Source organism: Orcinus orca, chromosome 11 (assembly GCF_937001465.1).
Source record: "Orcinus orca chromosome 11, mOrcOrc1.1, whole genome shotgun sequence".
NCBI classification, from domain to species: domain Eukaryota; kingdom Metazoa; phylum Chordata; class Mammalia; order Artiodactyla; family Delphinidae; genus Orcinus; species Orcinus orca.
This window is the reverse complement of record NC_064569.1, coordinates 76,550,670-76,568,734: the sequence shown is the minus strand read 5'-3', so window position 1 is coordinate 76,568,734 and position 18,065 is coordinate 76,550,670. Positions and strand designations below refer to the sequence as shown.

General features: G+C 39.0%; 1 long non-coding RNA gene across 1 annotated transcript; it reads left to right on the top strand.

Annotated features, from left to right (window-relative positions):
• The first annotated feature begins 491 nt into the window (after positions 1 to 491).
• On the top strand, positions 492 to 13,554 carry LOC125960541 (uncharacterized). The gene is made up of 3 exons (XR_007470320.1): positions 492 to 672; positions 12,531 to 12,693; positions 13,176 to 13,554. It is a non-coding gene; the product is annotated as an uncharacterized LOC125960541 (long non-coding RNA).
• The last annotated feature ends 4,511 nt before the right edge of the window (positions 13,555 to 18,065 follow it).

Here is an 18,065-nt window from a genome sequence, read left to right as displayed (position 1 = left end):
CGAGGCATTTTATTTCTTCAATAGTAATATGTTTCCATCATAGGAAAATTGACTAAGTTTGAAAGAAAAATGAGGACATCATTAAAACTATTAGTAAGGCTGGAAACAATGCACTAATTTTTAACCTAATGGTGCTCAGGCAGTGGCATGAAGGTTCTTGATTATCCAGTCTTTGATGATGAATGCAGGTCTCTTTAGTCCATTTTAATGGCTGAGATTGGTTTGCTTCAGAAGAAAAAAGATTTGAGATATGAAAAAATTTCCCATCTACAAGTTCCTGAGACCTTTTCTGTAACCCTGACTGTTAAGTTGCCTGCAGTTTCATTTTTATTTAAAATTAGTTTTCGGCAGGTGGAACTGAAAATTACTGTCAGGAAAGAATGATTTCCAGGGGAGTTAGAATTAGCACACATTTTATGTTTTTACTGTACACATACACTTCTTCCACTTCTTAGGAGCTGAAGTCATAATCTTTCCATTGTGATGTCACAATCATTGCACAATAACTAATAAAAGGTTTAAATCCTAGTGATTCAGAAGCCAAAAATTGGACTATTGCCCTGTGGATTCTCATTTTATGAAAGCAAGAATGAAAGAAACATAAGATATAAATTTTCATATGCAGATTTTCCCTCCTTAGAAATTATATGTTGAAATGAACCTGCCCCTAAGGTGAGTATTAAAAATTTTTTTCTTTGATATAGTAGAGGAGGTTTAACTATCATTGCTAAATAAGTTACAGGCTATTCATTAGGCTAAGCGAATTGTCCAAAGGTCAGGATGACTATGTCCCAAACCTTGCTCACAACTAAATGATGAATTTTGACAAGGATTCTCAGTTGGGGATCATGAAGGTTAGAGAATGCATGCTGTACGGGTTTAAATACTTTGAATGTAATTTCTTTTTAAGTATTATAATTCAATGCCAATCTAATACAGGCTTAATGTAGTCCCTAATGTTTCCATTTACAAAAGGAACACAGTTTACATGTGGCTTCATCAAAGAGGCAGGAGGGTGCTTCATCTTTGGAACATTCTAGGTGATTCCATCCAATGCCTGAGAATATGTTGTGGTGTGATTTTGGGGAAATAGCAGGTGCCAAGAAATGTCACTTAATCATGTGTAAATATCGGAAATTCTACTCTTAGAGTATATGGAGAGACTGCAGTAGTATAAAGAAGACAGTACAAACTTTGGAAACAAAACTCAATTCATAATCCAGAACCTATCACTCACCAGCAGTAGAACTTTGGGCAACCTTGACCTCATCTATAAATTGGAGATAATGATACCTGTGGAATCACTAACCTGCGTCTACTTTCTGGACACTCCCACTCCCCCTGTCTCTTATTGCAATTCACTATAGAGGCTGGAAGACCCGAAGTTCTTGCTCTCTCCTCTCCTTTGCAGACAGGGGTAGCCGTTGACCCTGTTCTGGCCAATTAGAAGTAAATGGAAACCTGGTGGGGGCTTTTGAGAGAACTCTTGCTTCCTTGTAAAGGGGCCAGGCCTGAAAAGAGAGTTCACTGGTATTACCTCTTTTCTTTCTTCTCTCTGAAACTTGGGGCTTCATTAGCCATCTTGTATTATGAAGAAACATGAATAAGGATGAAAAGCCAATTTGCTAGGTATAGCAGAATGGAAAAGTAGAAAGACTCTGGGAGTCTTTGATGGCATCATAGAACTGACGAAATGCCAACTTCTACATTTATTGTAATGTGAGGGAATTAACTGTCTTTGAGGTTTAAACTACCATCAGTGAGATATTCTGATTCTTGTAGTTGAAAGCATTCCTAACTGCCCATCTCACAAACATGTTATAATGATTAAATGAAATGATAAAACCTTAGCACAGGACTTGGTTCACAGTAGGCAGAGAATGCATGTTAGCCCCTTTCTCTACCCAATGCTTTCCATGTGTATTTAAGTACAAAGACACATTAACGGAATAACTCATTAAATGGTTCACACTAATTTATTAATGTTAGCTGATTTCCTCTTCAGGAGGGGATATAAAAGTCCTTATAGGCTACATCGAGGTTGTGTAGAAAATAGGGAGCATTGACGGATTTTTAAGTGAGGTTACCATATGGTGAGATGTGCTTTTTAGATAAATCAACCCAGAGGTTTTGTGGGATATATTTGGGGTGGGATGGGGCTGGCAGCAGGGAGAAGGAAGGAAAGTCTTGCACATTTATAATGATCTGCTATAGATGTGAAGGTAAAATGGGGACAGCAACAGCAGAGATGGAGAAGATGGAAGGTAAATTTTATTTAGAAGGTATAATCAGGATTTGGTGTTTAATTGGATATGGATGAGAGGAGCAGGTAGGGGTTAAGGATTAATCCTATGTGTCTAGCTTGAGCATCTACATGCAGTAGGCTAGTGGTACAAATAATTGAGAAAAATATAGTCATTAGTGATTTAGAGAAATGTTAACAAGTTCAGGCATATTGAGCTAGTTGTATCCATAAGGCACGTTGAATATCTGAGCCTGAAGCTTCAGGAAAATGTGGAAGCCTTCAGTTTAAAAGTAGTCGTAGCTTGAATCATGAGAGTATATGAGATTAGTCATAAAGAAAACATGTAAGTTTAATTTTAGTGTGTCTGAAGATAAAAAATGAGACTAATAAAATAGATGTTAATAAACTACCAAGAATTTAATGCAAATGGAAGTGTGGCCAAGATAATGGAGTGGGAAGATCCTGAGCTCACCTCCTCCCACGAGCACACCAAAATTACAACTATTTACAGAGCAACTATATACGAGAATGACCTGCAGACTAGCAGAAAAGATTTTCCACAACTAAAGGTATAAAGAAGGAACCACAGTAAGCTGGGTAGAAGGGGTGGAGACACGGTATAGTCAAGACCCATATCCTGGGTAGGCAACCCACAAATGGATGGATAATCACAACTGCACAAGTTTTCCCGAGGAACAAGGGGTCTGAGCCCCACATCAGGCTCCCCAGATTGGGGGTCTTGCACCGAGAAGATAAGCCCCCAAAACGTCTGGCTTTGAAGGCCAGCAGGGTTTGTATATGGGAGAGCCAGAGGGCTGTAGGAAACAAAGACTCTGCTCTTCAAGGGTGTGCACAAAATCTCACATGCTCTGAATACCAGAGTAGAGGCAGTAATTTGAAAGAAGTCTGGGTCAGAATCACTTGCTTAACTTGGATAACCTCCCAGAGAGGCAGGAGGCAACTGGGACTCTCCCTGGGGATATAGACACTGGTGGCAGCTATTTGGGGGAGCTCAATCTACTATGAGGACAATGGTGCTGGCAAGTGCTTTTTATAGTCCTACCTCTAGCCTATCAGCATTGAGGGCTTACGTGCCCACCAGCAGGCTGGCGCTAGCTCTGTCCCCCTTGGGCCAGGCAGCCAGCAGCCCCAGGACCTGGCCCAGCCTACCAGCAGGCCAGCGGCCACCACATGAGACTGGGCCTGGTAGTCAACCAGGCTGGGATAGCCCCATTTACCAGTGTGTCCACAGTAGTCAGCTCCGCCAGAACGGAAGGGCCCACAAAGCCAACGTAGGGAGCACGCCTGGAGCATCCAACTCTGGTGACCAGAGGGAAATGTGCTGTGGGGCCCCATAAGATGTCTCCTACATAAGACCACTTCTCCAAGATTGGGAAATGTAACTGACCTACCTAATACATAGAAATAAACACAGAGAATTAGATAAAATGAGGAGACAGGGACTATGCTCTGAAAAAAGGAATAAGACAAAACCCCAGAAGAACTAAGCAAAGTGGAGATAAGCAATCTACCTGATAAAGAGTTCAAGGTAATGATCATAAAGATGCTTAATAAATTTGGGAGAAGAAAGATGATGAACAGAGTTAGAAAATATAAAAAAGAACTAAACAGAGCCAAAGAATACAACAACTGATATAAAAAATACACTAGAAGGAATCAATAATAGATTAGATGATACACAGGAATGAATCAGCAAACTGGAAGAAAGAGTAGTGAAAAGCACTCTAGCTGAACAGAAAAAAGGATTTTTAAAAATGAGCATAGGGCTTCCCTGGTGGTGCAGTAGTTGAGAATCTGCCTGCTAATGCAGGGGACACGGGTTCGAGCCCTGGTCTGGGAAGATCCCACATGCCGTGGAGCAACTAGGCCCGTGAGCCACAACTACTGAGCCTGCGCGTCTGGAGCCTATGCTTCTCAACAAGAGAGGCCATGACATTGAGAGGCCCGCGCACTGCGATGAAGAGTGGCCCCCACTTGCCACAACTAGAGAAAGCCCTTGCACAGAAACAAAGACCCAACACAGCCAAAAATAAAAATAAATAAATTAAAAGAAGGCTCAACATTAAAAAAAAATGAGTATAGTTTAAGAGACCTCTGGGACAACTTCATGCATACTAACATTTTCATTATAGGGGTCCCAGAAGGAGAAGAGAGAGAGAAAGGAGGAGAGAACTTATTAAAAAACATAATAGCTGAAAACTTCCCTAATCTGGGAAAGGAAACAGACATCCAGGTCCAGAAAGCACAGAGAGTATCAAACAAGATGAATTCAAAGAGGGTCCATACCAAGACACATTATAATTAAAATGGCAAAAATTAAAGAGAGAATCTTAAAAGCAGCAAGAGAAAAACAACTAGCAATGTACAAGGAAACTCTCATAAGACTATTAGCTGATATTTCAGCAGAAGAATTGCAGACCAGAAAATAGTGGCACAATACATTCAAAGTGATGAAAGAAAAAACCCTCGACCATGAATACTCTACCCAGAAGGGCTATCATTCAGATTTGAGGGAGAGATCGAGTTTTACAGACAAGTAAAAATTAAGAGTTCAGCACCCCTAAACTGGCTTTACAATAGATGTTAAAGGGACTTCCCTAAGGAGAAAAGAAAAGGACTACAACTAGAAATAGAAAAATTATGAAAGGAAAATTCTCATCGGTAAAGGCAAAAATACAGTAAAGGTAGTAGATCAACCACTTATAAAGCTAGTAGGAAGGTTAAAAGACAAAAGGAGTAAAATCATCTATATTTACAATAAGTAGTTAAGGGATACACAAAATAAAAAGATGTAAAATATAATGTCAAAAACATTAAAAGTGGGGTGGGAGAGTAAAAATGCAAGGTTCTTAGAATGTGTTTGAACTTAAGAGAGCACCAACTTAAAATAATCATATATATATGTATACATATGTTGTTATACATGAACGTCATAGTAACCATAAAGCAAAAATCTATAATAGATATACACACCAAAAAGAAAAAGGAATCCAAACCTAACATGAAAGATGGTCATCAAATCACAAGGGAAGAGAGCAAAAGAAGAAGAAAGGAAGAAAGAAGAACTAGAAGACTACCCAGAAAATAATGAACAAATGTCAATAAGTACACACCTATCAATAATTACTTGGACTGGAAAGCTACTTATGGGGAGCAGAGATAAGGTCTCATCAAGAACTTCCCCTTTAGGGTTATTATGGGATTATACGAAATCATGTGTGTGAAACTTCTGAAAATTGTAAAGCACTGTAGAATTTAAAGAATCTTTCATTCAATAAAATTTTTTTTTTAAAAAGAACTCCTTTACCCAGGATTTGAGGGCCTTGCAGCATTTCCTGGGCGGGATTTCAGAATTGCTATGGGTCAGTGACCAATGTATCTTCCCATCTTTCAATGGGAGTGTGAATAGAGGTTGTCCCATGTCTGTTTTCTACCACTGTACGTTGGGAGTATTGAGGGTGTATATGTATATATATGGAGAGAGACAGGGTAGATTTTTTTGGTAGTTTATAGGCTTCAAGATCAAGAGGAGCCACATCCAAATATGATGTAGGGACTACTACAAAATCTTGAATAGACTTGACACTCATAATTAGATGGGACTTTGGGGGAAGAATGGGTATGTTTATTTTGTGAATGAAAGGGAGGAAAGAAAATATTTTTGACCTGGGGGTAGACATGGTAGATTGTATTCTTATTTCCAGTTATTTGCTGCTCTCCCTCTTTGGGGTATTCTTTCGAATGACATTGACATTAAGCCTCGTCTTGTGATTTGCTGTGGCCCATGAATGTGAGTAGAAATGATGTATGTCACTTCTGAGCAGAAGCATTAAGAACCATTTCACGGTATGGCCATTGATGTTTTCTTTTTATTACAGAATGACACATCCCAGATAGATACTCTCTCTTTAGTTTAGATCCCCCTGCAAAAAAAAAAAAAAAAAAAAAAAAGACTCATGGAACAGAACCACAACCTATTAGCAGCCAATGTGTTATGTGAGCTAAAAATAAACTTGTGTCGCTATGAAGCCCTGATATTTTAGAGTTGTTCTGTTATTGCAGCATAATTAATTAATAATATGGGGCTAATATGTTTGTATTTATATGGTTAAAGCTGTTTCCATTAAAATCAAAAACAAGACAGGAATGCCTACTATCATCATGATTATTTAATACTGTCTGGAGAGTTTAGTAAATGCAATAAACACAAAATTCACTATAGAAATATGGAAAAAAGGAGGTGAAATTTTTTGCTGATAATATCATTTCATACCTGCTATCACTAAGAAACTCTAATGAAAAAACAAGTAGAGGTAATTAAAGAATTTGATAAACTGCGTGGATACAAAATAAAGATATAAAATTATTAGCATTTTCTGTATGAGCAACACCCATATAAAAATGGAAATGAGGAAGATAGTCCTCTCATAATAGTGACAAAAATCATAAAATAGATAGGTAATTATACAAGAAAGAAACAGGATTTATATAAAAATAAATAAAATCCTACTGGAGGGCAAAAATCTGATCTGAATGAATAGAAATCTATACTATCCTCTTGGAAAGGAATACTTATTATTATAAAAAAATCTGTTCTCCTGAACAGATATAAATTTGGTGCAACTCCAGTAGATTCCCAATGTTATTTTTATTTATTTTTTAATTTTTTTTGTGGTACGCGGGCCTCTCACTGTTGTGCCCTCTCCCGTTGTGGAGCACAGGCTCCAGACGCGCAGGCTCAGCGGCCATGGCTCACGGGCCCAGCTGCTCCGCGGCATGTGGGATCCTCCCGGACCGGGGCACGAACCCTTTTCCCCTGCATCGGCAGGCGGACTCTCAACCACTGCGCCACCAGGGAAGCCCCCAATGTTATTTTTAATTGGATAAAATGCTCTTAAATTGATGAATAAAGAATGGTGGTATTAAAACACTAAGTTAAAACTACTTAAAAGCCATTATAATAAAAAAAATACAGTAGTAGCATAGGACTGTACCAAAAAATCAGTAAAACATAATAGAGAACTCAGTATTAGAGATGTGTGTGTGTATTTCATGGTGGAGAAATTTAATTAATAGTCTCATCACAATTGGTTATACTCCTACAAGAAAATTAATTTGAGACCCCTGGTTTACATTAATTCCAAAAATAAATTCCTGATGTATTATAGAAAGTAAAAATAAATGATAACAATTTTAGGAAAAAAAATGAGTACCTTCAGTACTCCTAGGCACTGGAGAAATCTTTCTAAGACAAGAATATGTGAAGTACATATACACACATAAATATTGCTCTCACACATACACATCAAATTTGGGGTATTTGTAGTGCAAGAGATATAAAATCAAAGTCACTAGGCAAACAATTTAGGGGAAATAGTTTAAATTCAAATGCCAGATAAAAATTACTACCTATGCTATACAGAAAGCTCATAATTTAATAAGATAAAGACCATCAACCAGTAGCAAAACTGGGGTTGGGGATATGAAGAGGCAATTGACAGAAAAGCAAGTATACTAAAATGTTCAACCTTCTCACAATAGACAGAGAAATGAAAATTTAAATTACCATGAGGCTACCCATCAGAGTGGCAAACATAAAAGTGTAATAGCACCTATTATTAGCAGAGATGGGAGGCAAGGCAGGGCACTCTCGCACATCACTGGTGGAAATGAGAAAAGGCAATTCATGATGTCTGTTAAAAATTTAAATGCATATACAATTCAACCCAGCAATCCCACTCCTGGGATTCTATAGAATAGAAATAAATGCTCTAGTATTTAAGTACACATATTCGAGGATGATTATTGCAGAATTATTTTTAATAATAAAAAGCTGGTAGCAAATCAAAAGTCCATTAATAAAAAAATTGCTGAATGAATTGTAATAATACTTACAGTAGATTATTATGCAAGAATTAAAAATTAATGATCTAGATACTACTTAACCAGGGGAAATTTCCATTATATGCTGTTAAGATACAGAGAATTATATACCACCAACCCCTTTCAAAATGCCCTCTAAAACCTTATGTGAATAGTATATGCATGTGTGCATCTGTAAAAATATATCTACGTGTACATAATACATAAAGAATTATGGGAAAGGATGGTAACTGAGATGTTAATAGTTTTTCTCTCAGAAAGGTGGATTTCAGGTGACTTTTAGTTTTTTCTCAAGGTACTGTTTGATTTTTTTTATTGTTGTTTTTGGCAATGAATATGTTCAATTTATATGGGAAGGAAAACACAATAGACTTTTCTTCATTGTGGGGAGGAAGAAATTGGAAAAATGCTTAAAGCTCTATGCCCAAATAGGGAAACCTCATTTATTATTTATAAACAGTAAAAACCTGTAAAAAATATGTCTTAAATTAGGATTTGGTTAAATAAATTATGATCCATCAATGAATATACTGCAAAGTAGCCATCTAAAATTATAATGACGTAAAATATTCACATTTTATTGTTAATGGAAAAGCAAAACTATTAAAAAGCACCTATAGTGCACCATTTGGGAGGAAAATACATTTTATGTGTATATGTCTACTTATATGTACATATATATATATTTACACTTACAAATTATATATAAACATTTTGAAGGAAGTATACCAAAACATATTAACAGGGTTTATCCTTTGGTGCCAGGCTTTTCTTATCTCTATTTTCCAATTTTCCCTATTATATCATGTGTGCTTATGTCAACCAAGAAAGTGCTGAACTTTGCTTTTCTCTTCCCATTGTCCTTCCCTAATTTGAGTTGGTCATTCCTCAGTCCTGAAGAGGAAGAGTTACCCACAGAACGGAACATTGTTGGGAGAGCTTCCTGACTCTCAGTTCTAGAATTTTTGGTTGTCCTGGAACTCAGATCTCATTAGAGAGATGGAATGCATTCCTTATTTTCATTTTCCCCCTTGTTGTTAAACTTTAAAGGCACACAGGAAAACGTGATGTCAATTTTATTCACTTTCATCATGGCTGCACGCCACTGAGATTAATATTTTCCTTGGTTATTCCCTCCTCCTATCCTCAGGCCATTTTCCATGCACCTTAATGAACTGGTGTATTCCTTCCTACAGGGTCTGTTTATGAACTAGATGAGGACAGTCTTTGTCACTTCGAAGTTGTAGCTTGTTTTAACCCACCTGACCAGGTTTCACCTGATCTGACTCTAACTTAACTTCTGGCCATTTCAAAAAATTGAAACCCATTCTCAAAGGATGAAGTTTGGTCACCTCCAAAGAAATCCCTCAGAATGTGCTGCAGGCTCTAAAGGAGCTTACAAATGAGGAGTTCCAGAAATGCTTTTGAGGAATGTCCATAAAGGAACATGGGTCTCCTCCGAGCTCAGCTCCTCAGGTTGGAATAGCTTGCCCTTTATCCCTTAAGAGCCCAGAGATTTAGCCAAAGTTTTCTCCTGCCTGCTGCCAACTTCTACCTGGATTTCTCACAAGACTTAAGAATACAGTCATTTCTCAATTTACTCAATAATTAGGTTCCTATATGTGCAAACTTTTAAATGCTTATCTAAGAAACAATTTTCTCTTAAACAAAAAGGGATATGTTCTAGAAGTTAATTTTATTCTTGTTTCATATTAATAGGAAGAATAAATAGTTAATGGAAAAAGGTTAATGGTGTAATAGTAACCAAAAAGAAGTCACCTGATAATAATGTCTAATTGAATTACAGACAACATGAACTTACAGTGGCTGAGTTTTAAATGCCTCCATTATGGAATTCTTGCATGTGAAGTCTTTGTTATACTCAGTGATGTACAGGTTTTGCATTTTCTTTAATCTTGGGGGGATTTTAATGAACTAATCTGAATCTGCCAATGTCTGTGTTTCATTCACCTTCTGCAAGATAGTCTGACAACCTCCAATTTTACATATTGACAAGTTTTCACTGCTTTTTCTTATGGGACCCCCCTATGAGGTTGACTGATAATTTCCAGTAATTGTTTTACCTGGAAGATAAAAATAATTCAGAAAACACACAAGTTCTTGTAGCTTGAATAGTGCAGCATCACATGGCCTTAGGAGCGAAGGAGGGAATGGCTGATTCCATGCCCTGCATCTTGCTGAGAGTAGCTTCATACCATTTGCACTCGGCCTTGTGCTATGTCCCAGTAAAGGAGCCTCCCAAAATTTTAACAGGCATTTCCACCCCATGTTATTCTGAAATTTGCTTGTGCACATTTAAAACAATGGTAATTTCAGTGGCAGATGAAGACTTAATACTTGTGATTAGTCACTGTTTAGTGTACGTAAGGTTAGACCTATGCTTCCACAGCTGCTTTGCCTGTTTCTAACCTGAGAGACGGTTCTTGGTTTAGGATCCACTCCCATCTACCCCTTGATCTGACAGCTAAATCAAGCTGTTCAGACTCGGGCCCCCCGAGCTGATATCACTCCTGGGGAGTGTGACTTCTCCATCTCTTTGCCATTTATACTTCAATGACATTGACAAAATCTTAAACGAGGGCAAACAGCTCAGCCTCCCAAGGTAACCAAGCATCCTGTGTGGAGGTTCCAGGCTCTGTGGATCAACAAGAGCTGGCCTTGTCCTAGGGCAGGTTAGGCTTGGAGTATGACATCGGAAGGGATGTGGGAAGCATGGGCAGGAACTGGGTCTAAAGCAAAAAGGCTGAGCCGAGGAGAGGCAAAGTCAGCCGCAGGATGGGGGAGGGATGGTGAGTTTCCTCAAGGCAGAGATGCAAAATGGGAGACTCTTTTTTTTTTTTTGCGGTATGCGGGCCTCTCACTGTTGTGGCCTCTCACTGTTGTGGCCTCTCCCGTTGTGGAGCACAGGTTCCGGATGCGCGGGCTCAGCGTTCATGGCTCACGGGCCCAGCCGCCATGGCTCACGGGCCCAGCCACTCCGCGGCACGTGGGATCTTCCCAGACCGGGGCACGAACCCGTGTCCCCTGCATCGGCAGGCGGACTCTCAACCACTGCACCACCAGGGAAACCCCAGGGAAGTCCCTGGGGTACTCTTTTATAGGGGCCTTAAGGTGTGTCTGAGTCCCTGATTGCTTTCAGAAGGCTACACTCTTGCAGAAGCAGGGGTTCTTAATAGAAAACACACTAAACATAAACCGTGTATTTATTTTTCAGCCAACACCTACTCTTGTATCCTTTAATCCGCTAGCTTTCAAACTTCTGAACTGAGACCCACAAGAGAAATACATTTTACATCAGAACCCACTGCAAACACCTATTTATTCTTAAGTGAAATCCAAGTTCCCAAAACCAATGTTTATTGTGATGATACATGATACCCTCTGATACTTGCCTTCCCTTGTGTTCACTTCCTTTCCTGTTTCCTGTATTTCTAAACATGCTGGTTATGATCCACCACATGGATTCCTTGACTTACTAATGAATATTAATCTGCAGATTGAAAACACTTTTTCATTCTGGTCGGGGTCCAGCCACCGTTTTTTGCGGCACATCTCCTCCCAAACAGCTGTGCCCATGTCCAGCATGAGCACTGATGCTATTCCCACTCCTCAGGCAAATCCTGTGTCTCACCTCCCCCTTCTCCCTCACCTCTAAGGACCATCCCCCTCAGCCCATTCTCCCATTTCACTGTTACCTGCTCTCTCAGTTTTAGAGAGACAGAACAAAAAACCACTTCCCGAACTATGGTAAACACCTCTATCCCAGAGGATTTTAGGGCCACACCGATAAACATATTCTTCTTTTACTAATTACACCCTTTTTTTCCTATTGCCTTCTATTCACAAGTGATGCTGGTTTTCACTTTAATTAAAGCTAATAATAGCTAAATGTTATTGAACACTTACCATATCAGGCACTATTTTGAGCTTTATGTGTATGGAATTGCTTAATCTCCATAACAATCCTATGCAGCATTACTATTATTATTATCACCATTTTACAGATGAAAAAATTGAGGCACAGAGAAGTTAAGAACTTGCCCAAGATCACACAGCTAGTAAGTGGAGGAACCAGGAGCTTTAGCTCCTTACAAGAAAGTCAACTCTAGAACAGCCTGGATTCAAGTCCTAACTCTCCAGAGTTATTTAACTTATCTGGGCCTTGGTTTCCTCATAGAAACCAACACACCACCAGTGTACATGCAACTAAGAAAAAACTTAAAATATAAATTAAGCCATGAAATATATGTTTTCTTATCAATTATGTGATGCATCCCGATAACAGGCAATGTTAAAATATGAAAGAAGAAAATGAACATCTTAGAATCGGTAAAACGTACTAATATTTCCTACCTCACAGGGTTGCCAAGAAGAGTAAATGAATAAGCATTTATTCTGGTGCCTGGCACATAGGCTGTTCTTCAAAATGTTAGCTGTTCCAGCTGTTAAAATGATTGTGCCTGCTTGCTAGATGAACGAACTGAGGCACAGAGAGACTAAATTATTGTTCCCACGTTGCCCAGGTAGGAAGTTGGTGGTGCCCAGATCTAGCTGAAGTCTTGGACCCTCAGGCTGCCTCTCCCCCAGTCAGGTGAGGCCCGGCCCCTGTGGGAACCAGATGTCAGATCACTGCGCCTTCACTTTGCTTTAGGTGCCTGAATCAAGATCTACTGGGCCTATTCACTTCAGGGGTCTTCCAGATGGTCTTTGCCTCTCCTGTTTCAAAAGTGTCCTGAAGGTCATAGTAATGAACCACAGTTTTGACATTTCCAGGGGGAAGGGGGTATCTAGACTTTCTGACTCAAGGCAAATTACCAAATGCATAAATGCCCAGTCCACTTAAGGACTTCGCTCCCACTTATCACAGATGCTCGATGTGGCCAGAAATAGTTCAAACCCTACAATCTTTCATAGAGCTGAGATCAGTTAAGTGGGTAGCCTTTCTCCATGATTCCACTTCTAAGCACTTAACACTGATGTACGTCCCTCTCCTTTTTGCTTGCAGAATAGATGTTTGAAAAAATGTCATTTGTGAAGAAGGAAAAGAAAATCACTAAAATGTGGATTTCCACTCTCACTCCCAAATATAAGCTCTTGGAGCTACTGTTAATGCTCTCTTGAATGGATATTTCTCTATTAAATACACACACACGCACACACATGCACATGCATACGTACTCTCCACCTTTGCCGTTCACGTGACATTTTATTCACACCAATTCTCCAACTTGTATTTTGATTATCTTTGCTTCATAGCCATGGCTTTGAGGTAATTATTTCACATTTTTAATGTACATCAGAAGTGGCAATTGCACGAGTTTAGCAGTAGGATTTTTGAGAGCAATACAGAAAGGGCTAATTTGCTAACAGTTAGGAGACAGAGCCTCAAGACCCCTGCTTAATTTGGGGGTCCTTGGCAGGCTGCCTTAGAAAGAACACCGTCCTCTGAGAAGATGGGGTGAGCACTGACTTCCGCCTCTAAGTTCAAAAGCTTTCCTGTAGAGACAGCACTAGGTCTTGGGTGATGTCTTAGTGCAGACATTTCATATTGGAACAAAGGTTACATCTGACACTATTAACTGAAGCCTTTCCAGATAATTATTTTCTCTTTATGTTGTTGGGACTGCCTGTGTTCTCAGAGAAGAGCATCCCGTGGTGAGCTTTTCTTACTTGTCATCCTCTTTTGCCTCCAGGGAGAGCACAAAAGTGAGACAGGGTGCAGCCCAGTCATATACCTGCTTTCTCCTGCCTTGTCATTGTGACAACATGTCTCAGGGCACTTTGAGAGCTGAGAATTGTCCCCTAGAGAAAGGGATGAGTGCACACCCACTGGATGTTGAGTATTGCCTGTATCTCCCTGGGACTTCTGAATTTTAATACTTCGAACATCACCCTTGCTGAGGGTCCTCCATTCTTTTTCTCTCAGGCTGAACCCTCCCCTGCTGGCCCTGCTGCAGTCAGATATCCTTTGTGGTTGACTGATTTTACATGTCCACAGGGAGCCTAAGGAAGGGAAACACTCATTCCTTGGCTATTTCCTTCAAACTGCAAGACAGGCCCTCCAATTCCTAGGTCAGCTGGCTCTTGTTAGAGTCTCAGCTTGAGGTCTGGGTTCAGAGTCCATGGCCAGGATGGTTCCTGCCTGGCCACCAACTGACTCCTCTGTGGCCGGGGTGGGCTCACTCCCTGACACCAGGAATCATCAGCTTCACCACCCCTTGGAGGAGAGGTCCAGTGCCCTCTCCTGATCCCAGAAAGAGACCATGATTTTTTTCCAAGGAAAAAGAATATACAGTTGCCTTTCAGATCCAAATCTAAAAGTGTCCCCAAAGAGGCAGTTAAACCCAAAGATCAACCTTTAGTCTTCACCACAGAGGCACCATTTTAATGGAATATTTTCCAACTTTAATTCTGAAGATCCCATCTACCCCAGGAACCCCTATTTCATGTATGTTTTGCAATGACTGAATAAAAGTTTGTTAAAATTAATATTTCTACTTAATATAGTACTGTACATTTTCTCATTATCTAGCATTTTTCTACTCTGTGATTTTCACGGACTGTTCAGTGTTCCATTGCACAGTATATCAGCCAGAACAGGCTGGGTTAAGCTGCAGTAACAAACACCCCCCAAATCTCAGTGACTTAAAACAACTTAATTTCTTGCTCACTCTATTTGTCTATTGTGGGTCAGCTAGGGGCTGTATTACATAGTGTTCTCACTCTAGGACCAGGCAGAAGGAAAAGTGACCATGGAAAATTACACAATGGTCTTTAAAATTTCCGGCTAGAAGCATCATGTTATTTGTTTTTCTGCTGTTTACATTTCTTTGGCTAAAGCTAGTTTTGTGGCCTCACTTAACATAAAGTGGGCAAAGAAATGTAATCCTGCCATGTGTACCGAAGAAAAACCAGAAACGTTTTGTGGATAGCACTATGATTACCATATATGGATATAACATAGTAAACAAATAACATAGTAAACACTATTTTTGGACATTTTTTCCAAATTTTGCATTAAGTTGAATAACTTTTTGGTTGTGTATTTCTTTAAGATATCCAATAACTTCCAAAGAATTTCAGATGAAAATGTTAGTGAATACAGTCATTTATACTGACTTGGCACAAAACTTAAACAAATTATGAGCTCAAGCAGTGATATGGGAATGCATCTTGGCCTCCAGCATTGCTCCAAATAACAATAGCTCAAAGTAAAGTAGGCAATAAAAGAGTCTTATTATTCAAATCTGCTTCTTAGATTGTCTAAAACTTGTTTATCTATTGTCTGTTTTTTTTTTTTTAAACTTAACAACGAATCGGCTACACCTTTGTACAGGAAGATTTCCAGTGTGATTAGATCCAGCAAAAACTTCACCAGTTTGAAAATTATTCATCAGCTGTTGCCCCTCCTTCTGAATCTACGCAATTCTTTGGATGCCTAAGTGAGCACATGTGGCTTCAGGTGCTATTTCCCAATCTATTCCAGATGATCCCACATGGAGACCTGCTCAGACACCGAGGTACCTATTACCTCTAGCTATGGACAAGCCCATCTACAGTCTAATCATACCGTCCACACCCAAGGACATTACATTTATTTAACAGCTAATGAGCTAATGGGCTAATATCCAACATTAGCTCTAGGGTCTGGCTAGTGTCCAAGGTAAATCAAGATACCCAGGAAGGTAATAACACAAAACATCTTGGCAAAATCAAATTCAAGGACAACTGCTCTCCAGAACCAGTTGGGATCTGTGTAAATATTGGCCAGACAAACTCAGTCAGTGGTTATTCTAGCAAAGTTATCTTGTCACAACTGCAAGATGAGAGGCAACGTGGCACTGCTTTCCATGTTGTGTGAAAAGGGCAGGTCACATTCAAATTATGGCCATCCTCATTGAAACATCCATCCTACCATTCTATGTGTATGTTCCAAGTGTGCCTTCAATTACTTCTGTTATATCTTTTGTAATTTAAGGCCACTTTATCCAAATGGCATTGCATGGGTACTTATGTGTGTATGTGGGAGGGGGTGGGGTCAATCTTAAAACAGATTCATTTTTAAACACATTTGAGAAATACTGGATAAAACAAAGATAAATAGAACTCTTTATTGCAAGACTTCTCAGTGCTTTTAATATGCTAATGTAATCTTGAAGAGGTACCTAGTGTTTATCAATATAAGTGACGATACATTTTTTTAAGGAAGAAACAAAATATCATTAAGGTAGAAGGAAATGTCCTGCCTCTTTCCTGACCTGTACCCTCTATGAAAACTTCTCACTAAGTTTATTCAGCATCTCTCCCTGAATTTGATATTCACCTCATGGTTCTTCCTACACAAACCAAACTACCCATAAGGGTGGAAGCCTCAGTAACTGGAACAGGTAATTGCCATCAGGCAGGGCTGCAGCTTTCTTGAAAGAAATTTAAAATAATGGAAAGGAAGGAGGAGAGGAGGAAAAGTGAAGATCCTACAAGTGTAGGGGAATCCAGATGGTTTGGGAGGAGCTGAATATAAAGAATGGGAGAGGTCTTGGGGAAGCTTTGAGATGTGAGACAATTTTAGAAGGAGAAGAATCAGGAAAAGAAAAATTTAAGAAATGATGTTGTGAACTATGAATTAGGTCTCTCAATGTCTTTTGAGAAATGCAAGAAAGGGAAAGATAGCAATCACACCTCATTACTGGACTGTGTTTCTCTGAATGTTCACTGTGTTGAGACCGGCCACTGGAGCCCTGGGATTTATTCAGGTTACAGCACAACCCCTTCACACCAGTAGTATCTTTAAAGAACGGCTGAGTAACACTGCTTTTCAATGCACACAACCAGGAATGGAGGTAGGGAATTAAAATATTTATTGCTTTTGGCCCAAGGGCTTTTAAGGTTTATAGAACAGAGATTAGAAACAATGGCATATATTTTTTTTAAATGGTAAGGACTGAAACAAAACTAAGAATGAACTTTTGAGCATGAAATAAGGCTACATTTTAGAAATTGATCTCCTGAAAGAAAACGTCAGAGCAATACTTTCTCACACAATTTTAATTGTTGCTTTGATTAAAACATAAAATTGTCAGTTCAGATAAAATCTTTAATTTGAATTTTCATTAAGCCTAAGCTGTCTGTTTGGCTACCTATAGATGTTAGTGGTGTTACCACATCATAATACCTCATCAGATTGTTAGGATTAAATGAATTTATACATGTGAAACATTTAGAACAGGATATATTATATAGTTAGGGCTCCACACATTTAGTTATCATTTTTATTACCAAACTTCACCCCTTTAAAACATACTCTTTTTGCATTTGTTGCAACACCTCTGAAGTTGGGATAGCGTCCCTTAAACTGATTGGTAACCCTTTTTTTCTTTCTTAGTAGTACATAGAGTTTCTGACAACTGATGATGCCTTTAATTCAATAAAATGTGTTATTATTATTTCTTGTTTCCTTTTCTTCATTATTTTTGGATGTTTTGCTGTATTTTTCTATTCCACAAGTGATTACCTTTCTTTTTACACACTGATAGTCAAATACGTACCTCATATATTATAAGAAACAAAATACCCCCCACCCCTACCCCTGCAAGACCCGTCAGGGTGAAAGATATTTGTGGATAAGCAAGGTTTCAGATGACATACTGCCCATTTATTATAGCTTGGGTAATATCTGATAAAAGATTTGAAATAAACAACAAATTAATCAGAAAAGAAACTTCAAGGCAGGAATGGTAAGGAAGAGAAGACTTGGTGTAACGAGCCTTGTAGAACACGTAGATGTAATCAGCTTGCTGGGTTTACTAATAATCTCCCTTCCGGTGAGCATCTTTGTTGTAGTGGAAACTTTGGGTGCATGAATCTATATCAATTAGGAGTCTCCAGTTACAAGCAG